The 14946-nt window shown below is 39.4% G+C and overlaps 1 protein-coding gene across 1 annotated transcript in view; it reads right to left on the bottom strand.

Annotated features, from left to right (window-relative positions):
• Positions 1-12717, bottom strand: part of pik3cb (phosphatidylinositol-4,5-bisphosphate 3-kinase, catalytic subunit beta) — a 33231-nt gene extending 20514 nt beyond the window's left edge. Inside the window, exon 1 of the mRNA XM_085916485.1 lies at positions 12495-12717. The gene's annotated coding sequence lies outside the window, so the exon portion shown is untranslated. The remainder of the gene's footprint in view (positions 1-12494) is intronic.
• Positions 12718-14946: the final 2229 nt, after the last annotated feature.

The raw sequence follows: 14946 nt of genomic DNA, 5'->3' as shown, positions 1-14946 counted from the left end.
TTGGAATTGAATACTGCCCAACCTTAAAGCGTAGAGTTAAAGGATGTGAGAGACTCTTAAATTAATGTTTAATCCCTCTAGGGGTAAATTCAATTAGAATTCTACAGAGAGTGATGTGTGAAAGATGATAAAGAGAGATAAGAGAAACGCCACAGTTTGACTACGTGACACAATGAAGTAACTGTAATGGGTGGACCCAACTGGGAAGAGTGTCCACAATAAGGCTCTGTTTTTGGCAAGTGTGCCTATGTGAACATGCGTGCCAGCAAGGACAGTCCCGTGCCCTGCACAAACACTGCCCTTGTGTTGTCCTTGGCTCACCCAACCACCCCTCCTTACAACATTTCTTTCTTGGGCACAAACACGGACACACAAAAATCCAACCAGCTTGACCTCAGCGATCCTCCACACGCACACACAAAGCTGGCTCGCGGGGGCAAAAGGGTCACATGGCGATCATACAGCCCCCCCCCACACACACACACACACACACACACACAACAACTATTTACACTCACATGATCTCTATTTTGAAGTGTGGATTCCAAAGCCTCAGGTGACTAGTAGACACATTCAGTACCTTGCACCACACACAAATACATAACCAATAGGATCACAGACATGTAAACAACCTGAGAATATTTTATTGCAAATACACCCAAATCTTGATTAGAAGTAGCCTTTGGGGTCCAGAATTTGAGAATTACGTGAACCCTGAAAAAAATTTGTTTTTTTAGAAAGCCATGTTTTTAGGCAGCTGTCTGTCACCTCGAGTGATCCAAACACGTTAATAAGAAAACCATTACGTAGATGACAATATCAGGCGGATTGAGTACGTCATTTTGATGCTTTGTGAATTGGATAGAAGCGAGAATAAAGCAGCCAAGAGAGAATAAAGCAGCATTCTACTAGTGTGTCCTGCCACGCTCTTTGACTTGTGAGTGACTGTGTGGATGAGGTGCTTCCGCGAACCTCCCCCTTTCCGAATCAAAAACAAACCTAGCTAACCATAAGACTATAATAAAGCAGTCATAAAATTCAAACAACTCGACTTCTTATCAAACGCCTTTAAATTGGAAATTCATCAAATCACTAGCATTAAAGTTTACACGCCAGTTATTAGGCTACAGTCCTTATATCGTTCATTTAAAATACTACTTGAAAATGTATTTATGACAAAAAAAATTGGGGTCCAAGACCAAACCGCGTTAGACAGCAAGTCTCGTTGGATTTGCGAGTAAAATCGAAATGTACATAGGTGTCGTTTTTTTTTTTTCTCAGTCTGCAATAACTACATCCAGCTTGTAACCAGTTGACATCCTCAAACTGATGTTCTTTTTTTTTCCCCCCCAATGCTTTTCCAGAATTTCACTGCAGCCTCTACACATGGTCTGCCTGGGAATTGACTTGAAATTGATTGTCAGACTGCAACCTTTACTTCTTTACCTTAATGAGTGTTTTGGGTCATTATCCGTCTGGCAGCTAAATGGGCTTTAGAAATAAGCATCAATTATTCAACGACTGCCAATATGGTTTCAGAAAATAACAGATAAAAAATTCTGCCGTTGACTGACCTCATAGAAGAGATAACGGAGAAAATAGTTAACAAAATGTATTCTGTGGGTATATTTGTTGATTTAAGAAAATAGGCAAAATATATCACAAGTGCATCATCAGTGCAATTTCTAAAACAATTGCAATACAATTTGAGTTGAAAATAACTGGGTGAAATCTTAATTGACACTATGTCCAGATGGGAAAGTATAGTTCAAGATGGAGGAGGATGAATTGTGGTGTCCCCCAGGGGTCTGTGCTAGGACCCTTATTGCGTTTGTTTCATATTATTCCCCTCAGAAATCTGCAAAGAAAAGGTTGGAAAGGAAACAATTCAGATTCTACGGATGAATTGATTTTGCAGCCTATAAAGTTGATTTTCCATTGGCATTAAAAAATAACCTAAAATGATGAGCTATGAAGCAAATTACCTGACCAGGAAATTGTAAACTTACTGTATGTAGTCAGATAATAAGTAAGAATTCAACAAAACTGACTAATTATTCCAATTGTATTTTCTTATTGAAAGAATATTCAGTTTTACAATTCAATAACATTTCCTTTGTCGATATCATGCAGACAATGTATTTCCTTACGGACAGCAATGACGTGACGTCATCTTTAGTAGACATCTCCATGAAATGAATAGAAAATGATCATGTAGCATATTCACTTCCGTAAACAATGTCTTTTTGCCTGTCACTTGACGTTATGCTTTATGCTCATGCGTATCACATCACATTAGAAGCCACATTTTTTAATAATGTAAACAAGTACATAAAATGATTGGAATTCACATTTGAAGATAGCTTATTTCCTGTTTTTATGACCGCGACATCTAGCTGCCAAGACATGTCAACAACATATAATGTAAGATTGTGCACTTCGCATTGTCTGGAATGTACCATGCCCACTAAATTAAACCGAACTAATCTTATCTCCCAATCGGGAGTATTTTGGTCTTCCTTTAAATCTGGAAGGCTATTTCTTTCTTGAGGCTTGTCTTTGACAACTAAAATCAAATCTCTAATGGATTGAGCTCAGAATATTGGCTTTGGCCATAGAACAATAAATAAATCATTTGTGGTGGTGTATAACTCTAATGGGACTGCTGGGAATATGATTGTGTACATCATCAAAATAGCTATTTGTCAGCATGACCACCAGTGCAAAGAAGTATCATTGGAAATGATAACCACTCCAGAAACCCAAGACGCACTGATATGGAAATAATACCGACAAAAGCGTGGTGTTGAAAAGTAGGAAGTTAAAACCTACTGTAACTATAATTACAGTCTCAACAGAACATCAACCACTGGTCATGTCGTGTCACCGTGGAAAGATGGGGAGAGACAGCCAAAAATAACACTGAATCGAGGCATTGAATGTCACAGCTTCCAAACACTGGGCTAGATTTTCAGTATTGGTCTCTCAGCATCTTGCTAAACCACCATTCATCTAAGCACTGGACAAAGGGCCCCACATTGGCAATGAATGACATGCACACAGACACACAAGTTACAGTCTTAAAAATGCTGGGTCAAAAACAACACAATTTGGATTAAAAATTGGACTCTAAAACTGACCCAACTTTCTCGGGTATTTTTTTTCTGAACAGAACAACCACCAAAATTGAGTTGTTTTTGCAAAACAGTGTCAAATTGACCCAACTTCCTGGGTCGGTCCAATTTCTAATCCAGCAGTTTTAAAAGATATAAAAAATGGCAAACATTTGCTGGGAGAGCAACATTACAAAACCATCTACAGTTTCTATCATGACTGGACTAGACTACAAACACTCGTGCAAAAGCAGATCTTACAGACTATGTAATGATGCCCAACCCTGTTATATTTTAATAGCAAGAGTAATGGGACAAGAAAAGAAAAGAAAAGAAAGAAAGGAAAGCCACCCAAACAATGCACTGAACGGAGGGATTTCCTAGTATTGTAGGGTTGAAGCATATGGCTTCATGATGGTATTTACATCAAAAAGAAATATATGACTGATTACCTTCTTGGTCATGTTGGTGTGTTAGGTAGATAGAACACAATATGGATTGGAGCTATTCTTACATATGTGACTCTTAGGGGAATCTGAATGAGCACGTGGGAAGAATCTGCACCCATTACCCATTTTTGATGACTGTTGACAGTTGGCAGGAGGAAATGTGGTTCTGCATGCTGTGAGATGCCACACCTGTTTACTGGTTTAGACGTTTACCAGTATTCATGTATTACCTAGCGGTTGTTGAATGAATGAATGAATGGTGTTGTTTAAGCATGTGCAACTTTCTACCAATTTCACAAACACAAAAGGCAGTTTGACCGATGTCGAGCCACACACATCAAGCAAGGCTTACCTTCTATGATTTCAACATCAATCAAAATAATCTTCTTCCCCCACCCCCTCCAAATTCTCCTGTCTGGTCAGGAATGTGTAATTAAAAAAAAAAAAAAAAATCACATCTTGCCGTTTTGATTTTTCATTGTATTTACAAGTAACATTCAAGAAGAAAGAGGTAGCGCAACAGTCATGGTTGTGCTGTGGGGCCTGGAGGAATTAAGAATGACATTTGAACAGCAGAGTCAGCAGCATGACTGATGCAAACGCTATTTCTGGAGGCCCAGGTGGAGGAGAGGCCAATCTGGCCTGATACTGTATTTATTCAACAGAGAGAATTTCAGCAGATGGCATTTTTGACCAGATACTGTGTATCTGGGCCATAGAATTAAAATGTCCCACTGAACGAACATCCAGTCTCATTTTTTGCATGTTTGTAGTATTCATCAATTAAGTGTGTATTTCCACTTAATGCTGTGGCTTAAATTCTATTCTTATTATTATATTCATCATAAATGATACGATTATTGATAGTATATTTATAAATGCTAATTTTGCCATCTGACATTTGTGATGATGTATTTGTTGTAAAGTATTACTAAATCGTATTGCTAAAAATAATGAATATGAGTACATGGCAGGTGAAGTATGTGTGATAAATTCAGGCATGAGTTTTACTTCTTTTGTTTCATCAGTTCTCGCAAATCAGCATTTTCCATTCATGTCTGAAAAAAATGTTTGCATTTGTTTTAACTTCTTCACTTTACTAGAGCCTGTTGATGTAGCATCACCCTTCATTTGTTCTACAGTACAGGTTTTGAACTAGACTGACACTGGACTGAACCTAAAAGTAAAAGCTGAAAACCCTCAAAATATATTTAATTATGATTAATTTTCAAAGTGAAAATAAACCCTTGCCAAACCCTTTGCAATACGCACACTGTAAATTTATCAGTGTAGTATAAATTGAACTACAAAATGACAATGTTGAGTCCCTTAATGGGGTCACTTAAACCAATTACCAAATAAAATATGTTTGGGGTTTTTTTTTTTTTTTTTTTTTTAGAAAAGTGGAGAAGAAAATTAATGCATTTCCAGTATGTAGTAAAATCTAGATCAGACCTTGCTCACCCCTAATGTAGATATTTATCAGAAAGGAAACCAAAGAGATTAAAATGTGAAGTGAGCGATATGGTAACCCAACTGTGTAGAAAACAACATACAGCAAAGTAGTGCAATGATGACACGAAACACGGCTATTCCAGCTAAAGTCAGCCAACTTCCTGTTTTTCTTCAGTGGTTAAGATGCTCTATCTCGCTTCTAACAGATTATGAAATGCAGCGGTTAAAAACAAAAACCCACAGTGGTGAATACATGAATGTCATATATGTCAATACAGGCAAAAAAATGTTGATGAGAGTTTAAGTATGAATTTGAAGAAATTAATGACACATACACCTACGGTGAAATCATACTTGGGTTGTCCAGGAAGTGAGTTGTTTTACACAATGATAAAATCTCTAGCAAAAAGATGGCCAACATTTAACTCTTTGAAAGGACACATTGAAAGCGTCACACAATCAAAAGTTTTGTTGACTGTGTTTCTTTTGACTTTTAGATCGTTTCCAGAAAACAAATGTTGCAATGTGATCAGCCTGTGTTTATCTTTCTGACGCAAAAAGGGATGACATTGCTGCAACACTCTGCCCTGTCCCTACTGGGCTAAGAAATACTTGTCATCTGAAGAGTCCACTTAGCAGTCACTACAACAGAGACCAGACTTTGATACACCCTCTGCCCCTGATACCCCATCCCCCTTTAGACACCCACTCTTTCTTTCCTACACCTATCTTCAAGAGAAGGAATGTTAGGAATGCTGAACATGACTCAAAGACTCATCATCATCATCATCATCATCATCCAAGTCTCTCGTGCAGGCTTTCACAACACTCTTTGTATGCAATATGACCGCTATTTGAAATAACATCGGAAATGTGGATTAGTCACTGGATTATTTTGACCCTTCATTCCCGCAAGCGACTTCAAGAGTGTGGCCTACTTATTACAGTTTAGGGCGTAAGAGCTTTCATTTTTTTAAATCTTTGGGGGGCCTTGAAAAGTTTGGTCAACTTTGGAGGGAACTTCTTGTTTCACATCGTTGTACTCTTGCACAACCTTCAAATGTTGTATCCACAAAAATGGAATTACTGTAAAGCTTGTAGAGCAGTGGCCTGTCAGTGAGTTTTCCTTGTTGATGAATAAAGTTTCTTTGCATGCAACAGTAAAGTGAACTGTATTGCCCGGTTTAAATGAGGGCCAACACTTTGAGCCAATAAATCTGAACTGACTTTGTGTATAGTGTGTTTATCGGCTTAAGAGTCAGGCACCCTTTGGAATGATAGCTAAAAATTACCCAAGCAAAAAGCTATGTAGTAAATGAGATTACGGGAATGAGAAAGCACCAAAACACAGCCATTCAACTGGATGTGGGCCCGAACGATTAGTTGGCCTGACGATTAGATCAAACTATGGCAACCTTTCCAACAGCGGTACAAAAAGTACTTGGCAAAAGTTGGCCAAATATTTCTCTCTTTATAAAATAATATGTAGCTACCCAACTACTGGTGTGATGGACAGTGCGTCAAAAGCGTATTGGCATTAAAGGGAAAAAAAAAACTACGATATGCCAAATAAAACTACTACATTCATTAGCATCACCCTCACATAAAAAAGTGCAACTAAATCATGTGCTCATGCCACGAGTTCTACAAAGTTAGTGTAGAGCCATGACACAAAATGAACACACAATTTCTACTGGCAAGATAAAGGATTTTTAATAAGCACTGAACTGAACTTTTTCTTTTCTTGTATTTAGGTTCATCTTTTAATTTTAGCACCCATTGACGTGTAAATGAGACTATATGTAATCTGGCATTTGCCCCCTCAATTGCAGTAAATTAGCGACCTTTCCAACTGCCTTCCTGAGCAAAGGTCTCACTGAGCACCTGTGGATTCACTTACGGTCACTCCAGATGACACAAAGACTAAACTTTCTGGCCATAATGACTATTGTTAAATTAGATAGAGAGACAGACAGTGACGTATTGTGGCTGTCTGAAGTCGGGCATGGGTAATCATACTTTGATTCTTAAACCGCTTTTCCACTTCACAGTATCAACATGGACTGGCGTACACAGGAATACAATTCGTATTCAGGGACAAATTCAATGACCCTAACCCTAACCCAATAACCCTAACCCTTCTTGTTCGAATCGGCTGGTGTTACAGTTAAATGTTGACGGGGTACTGTCTGCTGCAGGAGTAAGTAAGGTTGCTTTTCATTCACTGGAAAATGATCGTAATCCAGTGTGCATTCAGTTCTACATTTACGACATACTGTAGAGTTGAGATAGAGCAGGATGAAAAAGCCTTTATATTACACTCAAGTGTTGTGTTACTCAGACTTGTATGTAAAATACACCTAAATCTCAATTTTACGCAAACCTTTGGGTGCAGAATTTGGGAATCGCGTTAACCCTGAAACCGCGTTATATAGAAAGTCTTGGTTTTTAGAAAAGCATGTTGTTGTTTTTTTGTCTCCACATCTATCAGTCTGTTGACATTTTATTAAAAGCGGTGCAATACGTGGATTGATTAAGTCATTTTTGGTGCTATGTGAATTGGATGGAAGAGCGAGTAAAGCAGTCTTTTATTCTACTACTGTTTTTTTTCCCCTTGAAGAAAAATAACAGGTGGGGCCAGTATGTAGTTTACTATCATCACCTTTCCACGTTGTGGTGGTGTGGTCTGGTCGCAGTTTTTTACGCTGCATCCTGATTTGGTTAAAAACACCCAGCTGGGTATGCATCTGAAAGAGTTGTCGCAAAATATAAATAAAATCATAAAAACAGATTTTGAGCTATATAAATGCAAATTTTGAATCTGATTATTCGATTAATTTTTGGAATAATCGATCAAATAAAATAAAAAATAAAAAATCTATTTAAAAAAAAAAAAGATGCAATAGTGACAGCCCCAGTAGGTGATCTCTATAAATAGTATAATATAGTATGAGCCATGCAGCAGGAGAGTGTATAACCTGCCACTGAATTCCTTAGCTGTATTTTGAGATCACCCAAGCCATAAAAACTAAGTTGAAAAAACAAAAAATAAACAAAACAAATAAAAAAGAAAACAACCACAGGGTCTCCCTAATATGTGCTTCGGCCTTGCTGTTCAACCGACTGCATCTGATAAGAGATGGTGAGAAATCATTTACTTCTGCCACACACAGGAAAAGAAATTGCTAATGTAAGCCAGTAACACATTCCTCTCCTATTATAACACAAAAGCCCAGCTCCATCCGCCACACAAGAATTTGTACTTCTTTGAACACGATGCCTGGTGTAATCTGTATACAAGTGAATAAAGCTATGACGGACCACTAGTTAAGGAAGTAGAGTACAAACTATGAAGTTGTGCCCTGCACCTGACTAGTGATTGTAGCCAGTCTCTTCACTCACCCACACTCAGCTAGGATAGGCTCCACCATGATCCTTGTACATAGTATGCAATGCATTCATTTACTGCCATTACTGTACATTTTGTTAAAGGGTAAGCTATCCCGCCCTCCCTTCCACAAAACAATTAACAGATTCATGTTGTATGTGCCGGGATTAGTCAAAAACTGGACTCTGTTTAATATTGCACTGAAGGAATAAGCATAAAATAGAATTATTTCATGTAAAGTGGGCACCATGTGGGGCAAAATCTTCACCCGTCAAAACATCGAAACTATAGTGTTGAATTGTCTGCTAGTGCTAATATACTGTAGTTGCCATTGAACTGTGTCGGTTGATAGATTTCTGAGCGATGGCAAGCAGAGGCATCTTTATAGGCTTACGAAACACGGTTGTAGTGACGACAATATTTGATGTAAATAGCACATAAAATGTCTTCCTTTAAAACCATTACGAAATCCCACATCAACACTGCTGTGTTTGTTTGATATGAGCTCAATGCACCTTTAGGTCAGGTCATATTCACTAGGAAGAAGTTTTGAGTAAATAGCACATGAAATCTCTTCCTTTAAAACCATTATGAAATCCTACGTTAACACTGCCATGTTTGTTTTATGTGAGCTCAGTGCATGTTGAGGCCAGGTCGTTTTCACTAGAAAGAGGTTTGCTACAAACAACGAGGAGCCAGTTCAGAGGAGAGTTTACGGCTGGCCAATTCAATAGAAAGGAACTCTGGCTGTGAGGCAGCCCTGGCTGCATGCCAAGTCAAAAGCGAACAATTTACATGTATTACATGTCTCAATCTTATCAGTTTTTATTAACTCGAAGCTAATACAACATGAGTTAAGCACTCGGATATCTTATGTTGGCACAGTGTGAAATGTGGTTCAGATTATGGCAGGTGTTAAACTTTCGAGTTCAGCCGTTTTGCATTCAGTATTTAATAATCAATTATCAAAACATTTATTGATCAGTTCTTTATATGCATGCTACATACGTAAGTGTGTGCTAAAAGTATTGCTACCTAGATAGTCTTTCACGCCCAATAATCACCCCTATGGACAAAACAGCAATTGGAGGTTCAAACATTAGTGTGTGTGTGTGGGGATATTGTGCAGTGTCATAGTAAACACAGAGCAGGAGAAGAACAGATGAAATGGCTTGGGAATATCTGTATTTGATTGCCATCTCCAAAAGTATTTGCATCATGCCGCATCACCTGATTTTGGCACAATTCGGTAAAGACTCTTAACACGCACCTCAACAACTCATTTATGATTAATTTGATTTCAGCATGCCTTCCACCACTTGTCTCTCTCTGTTAGTCTTTTTTTCTTTCTGCCATCTCCTTTGCATTCCTTGGCAGGTCTTGGCCTGCTGTACGTTTGTTACCTGAGGGGAGAATTCCAAAAGGCTCCTCCTATCTCACATTTATATTTCTAGTGAATTTTCATGTGAATTACAGAGACCAGGCTGTTGAAGTGTTATACGAGTGTGTTGACGTTCACAGTCCATTAGGACTTTAAGAATATTTTCTAAATTCTAGCGACCGCTCTGTCACAATAATGCAACCAGCGCGGTGCAGTTGCGCGGTCGGCGGCGCTACAGTTGCGCGTTCGGCGGTGCGCTGCAGTTGCGCGATCGGACAAAATTAAGCTCCCTGCGCACTGAGGTCCACTTACATTTTGGGGAGTACATCAGGACTTTAAAAATATTTTCAAAATTTCAGCGACAGCTCTGTCACAATAATGCGACCAGTGCGGTGCAGTTGCGCGTTCGGCGACACGCTACAGTTGCGCGTTCGGCGGCGCGCTGCAGTTGCGCGATCGGACAAAATTAAAGTTCCTGCGCACTGAGGTCCACTTAAATTTTGCAAAGTACATCAGGACTTTAACAATATGTTCTAAATTTCAGCGGCCGCTCTGTCACAATAATGCGACCAACGCTGTGAAGTTGCGCGGTCGGCGACGCGCTATGGTTGCGCGTTCGGCGGTGCACTGCAGTTGCGCGATCGGACAAAAATGCGCAAATGAAAAAATGACGTCTTTTTTTATACTTGGAACGGTTTACACATTTTTTTCAATTATTTGTGATGGGAAAACATGATTCGGAATTCGAACGATCTCGAACAGCCTTCTGGAACGGATTGTGTTCGAAAACCGAGGCTCCAGTGTATTGTGATTTAGTTACTGGTTTGATCTGTAATTTACAGTGTGCAGCAAAGGGGGAGGGGATGCTACATTGCACACAGGCTGCAAATGATGGGCTTCGGGTGATGAGTTGTGATTGGCATTGATCTTTTGGCTTTTCCACGGAAATCAAACAATCACGCTTGGAGCATTGCTAGTAAATACTTTAGCTGCTTTGTTCACTCATGTCTGCCCAATTACGTCAGTTAGCCTTATCAGTGTTCTGTAAAGTTAAAACAACAGTGGGGGACGGGGGGCAGCTGGCAGTTGCCCCTTCTCAACAACAGGGTGGTGCCTGAAAAAAACAACTGTGCCATAAATAACTGCAATGTCACAGTGACATTTTGTTGTTGTTCTTTGTCTGTGTTTTAGACTTGTAAACATGTTACAGACATACGTTTACAAGTTTTTTTGTCATTTTGCACTCACAGATAACGTGAAATATTTGACTGACTAAAAACTATTACTAAGTTCTGTCAAGAAGATTACTAAAGCTTGGCTCTGTGAGGCTATATGCTGAAAACCTGAGTAATAATAAATAAATGCTTTGATCTTGGATGTTGAAATTTATACTAAAATTAAGGCAAAAGAACCATGAAGTACAATGAGAGGCAGTTTATCAAATTCAATGAGACTTTCTTTTAGCGGTCTTAAGCATTCAATACAACAACTTCACAAAATTCTACTAAACAAGTCATAAACACCAGTAAGTCATAAAACAGATATGCAAATCAATTTGTGGCTTTTTCATAAAACCTTTCCTGTTTCATGAAAAAAAGTGACAACAAACATGTGGACCACACTTCTTAAGCCCTCAAGTATCAAGCAAAAACAATCATCATTTTTTTCCATAATCATCCAGCCCTAGGACTTGTAGCTCCTCCACTTTTCCAGAGATATGTTTTTAAAATATGATTGGCATGTCGGATTAAAATTCTCTCACCTATTAATTAAAACAATTTGCACGTTAGATCAGTTTAGTTTGCCCCCCCCCCCTTCCCCTCCCATTTTCTTCATGTGGGCCCTATCATAAAATGTGTCCGCTGCGCCGTTTAACTTTATGGTAGAATGGCTGACAACATCAACAAAAGTTTCACATCCTCTTTGTTTCTGTTCAACTGTCGAAGATGTGTGCAGCTGGTATCGGTGGCCTACATCTTAAATATAAAATACAGTGGTTGACTGCCACAACCTGCTTGGTATACATTTCAGAGGTGACAGCTGTGCATCTGCTGTACATCTTAAATACAAAATACAGTGGTTGACTTCCACAAATGGCAACAGCCAGCTTGGTAAACATTTCAGAGGTGAGAGCTGTGTTAGCTTTATCCTAAATCTCCATCCAGATTTGATCCACTGGTGAAAGGAGACTTTCATTACAAAATGTTAAGAGTTTGACAAATGTAAGGATATTGAAAATAAACACCAGAAAACATGTCTGTTCAAAAATGAGGTAATAAGTCAAACGGGAAAAAATAAACTTGAAGAATCAAACCAAACGCAAACAAAAGTTGATCTGTTGTTGCGCGCCTGGTAACATGAGCAGAGGCACAATAAACGGGGAAGGTTGTGGGGATTTATAATGGCCTATGATTGCCAGAAGCCAAGAAACGAGTGTTGAAATTTGATTTGAAAGAGGGGAAAAATGTCATTTTCTTTGCCCACACGGTATAGCAAACACATGGCAGCAAATTAAATTTTGGATCCGAAACGTATCCAAATGCGCTCCACAGATCGGGCATTCTTCCACTGTATATATAAATGAATTCAAATAAACCTAATCTTACTGCAATTATGCATGGAATTCCTGAAATGCCTAAATGATGGGTTTGACTAGAAGCATAGCAGGGCAGTAACTCCACTTGAAAGAAGATCGAAAAAAGACTTACCTTGGGTCACCCTTCTTGGAAGGACTTTAGACAGCGTTGCAAGAAAACAAACCTTGTCACGGTTTACAACAAGATTGCTTTCGGGCGTAAAAGGCTCGAGTAAGAGGCGATCATCTGGCCGGTGTCTCCAGTCTCAGGTGGAAGCGCCGCACCGCAGACGAGCTTCCTGTTTGTAGCCGGAGGTGAAGCACCGCCGCCGCCACTGATACTTTCTCCACGAGCAAGCCCACCTCCTCCTCTTGTCTAAGTTAGCGATAGGAAGTTGCACTTCCGGTCACCGTGATTTAGAAACTACCGCTACTTCTCAAAGTTTATAAAACGCTACCAGTAGAGAAAGAACTATAAACTTTATAGCAACATATGGAGGAATTATGTAGAAAATGGGTGGCTTAGCAATGTGAATATATTTGCACTCATTTAAAACTCAAAATAGCTATAACGTTAAATACCTTTATTTTGAAGGTCTTGTCTCTACTCATATGTCGTTATTCTTTCTCTCCTGTCAATAGCAGACAGCATAGTTTGCGCTAATAACACACGCAGTGTCGTTCTGCTCTCATTTTATTTAATCAACCAAGTTCATTTGTATTTCAGTATGACGTAATGAAACAAACAAACAAACAAAAAACAAACAAGAACCAGTTACAATATGTCTGCTGTATTTTCCTTTAGTACAACTGTAATGCATCCATTAGACCATTCCTCGCGTCAATTATGAGTATACTATAACACTATTGTGCTTCACTAAAAAAGATTGCGCCTTGTCTGGAAATACATAAGTTTGCTGCCCTTCACAAAACTAGATTGCGCCTTGTCTCTAAATACAGAATTTTGCTGCCCTCTGGCGAATTCTTACCCTTCACGCACAACTACATCATGGAATGAGGCATACATAATCCGTTCCAAGAAACCCCCCCCGCCTTTTTTAAGCATTTTTTCATTTGCGCATTTCTGTCCAATCGCGCAACTAGAGCGCACCGCTGAACGGGCAACCGTAGCGCGTCACCGGCCGCGGAACTGCACCGCGTTGGTCGCATTATTGTGACAGAGCGGTCGCTAAAAGTCTTAATGGACTTTCCAAAATTTAAATGGACCTCAGTGCACAGGGAGCTCAATTTGGTCCAATCGCGCAACCGCCCGCAGCGCGCTGGCCGGGCGCTCACTCTCGTATTGCTTGAGGAGCGTCTTTGTGTTTTAGGATGGCTTTACTGCTCCCACTTGCTTCATTTGGAGGCATGGTTAAAGTTGTTGCAATCCTCAGAGTAATGAGAATGTAATCACAAACGGAGTCAATTGGCATGCGGGTCCTCTCGGCTCATCTCGCGAGGTTCGACAACCGAATTTCGTCCGACATCCGAAGCAAAGAAATCTCGAATTATTTCTTCGAATACCGAATTGTTCGGGACGTTCGAAAACCAAGGCTCCACTGTATTTTGTAATAAAAATATGTGTAGCTGGCAAAGGTAGGCATTGTCATCACGTCACATTTGCCTTTATTTTTAACATAAGGCCTATAAGTGTTTTTCATATCAATATTTACGTTCAATTTAGGTTCCAAATTCCAATTTACAAACGTGTTCGACTTAGGGGGTGAACTCTGAACCACGAGTAAATATTTATACAAACCATAAGTACTACCTTGTTAAGCCACAAGAGAGCAGTGCAGATCTACGTAGTGCATCCACAATTCCCGAAAGGAACACATTTAGGCGACTTGAAAACTCCCTTCAATGAAAGTTCAATTCATTGATGTCAGCTTACTTGTTACTGCGACAGAATGGAACCATAACACACCACAAAAACCCCAGCATTGAATCATGCTGACATGAACACTGAGACAATTTAGTCACGAATATCATGTAGCGTGTGTGACAAAGTAGTATATCAAGATCAACCCAATTACCTTCTCATTGCCAGAAAACAATTTGTTCAAAGGGAGTAGCTGATGGTCATTCAGCCGTTGCTTGCCCCTTCTTATTTGATTCAAATGTCCCACGGCCATTTGTCCAAACCAGCGCTGCAATCTCATCAAATCTGCGTGTAATAAGAAGCACATTAAACTTGAAAAGTTAACTTAAATGAATGCCAATAACCTTGCGTAATTGTCACAATGGCCTTGCCATTTTTTTTTTTTTCCGGTCTGGCCATAAACCTGCACTAAAGCGTATGAAGAAGAAGTGCAGGTGTTCTTTCTTATCGGCACAGGAATGTGGTTTCATCCTTGATTAATTGTAACGTTAACAGGAGAACGGTTCTCCTAAAAGTTTCTTGTTGCGGAAGTTTGTAAGGGATGGAGAAGAGGAAAGGGTTTTAAAAATAGAACCAGTCAATGCACGATGGGAAAACACATGCCATTTAAATCCCGACAAAGCAATTTGCAGCTCATAATCAACAGAACGGAAGCATTTTATCTCATTTCCCTTCACAGTATAAGCCGGCTTGTTCCGGTTCA

This window comes from Syngnathus leptorhynchus, chromosome 7 (assembly GCF_054491065.1).
Source record: "Syngnathus leptorhynchus isolate UIUO chromosome 7, UIUO_Slep, whole genome shotgun sequence".
Taxonomy (NCBI): Eukaryota; Metazoa; Chordata; class Actinopteri; order Syngnathiformes; family Syngnathidae; genus Syngnathus; species Syngnathus leptorhynchus.
Note: the sequence above shows the minus strand (reverse complement) of the source record. Positions and strands in the feature narration are given on the sequence as shown.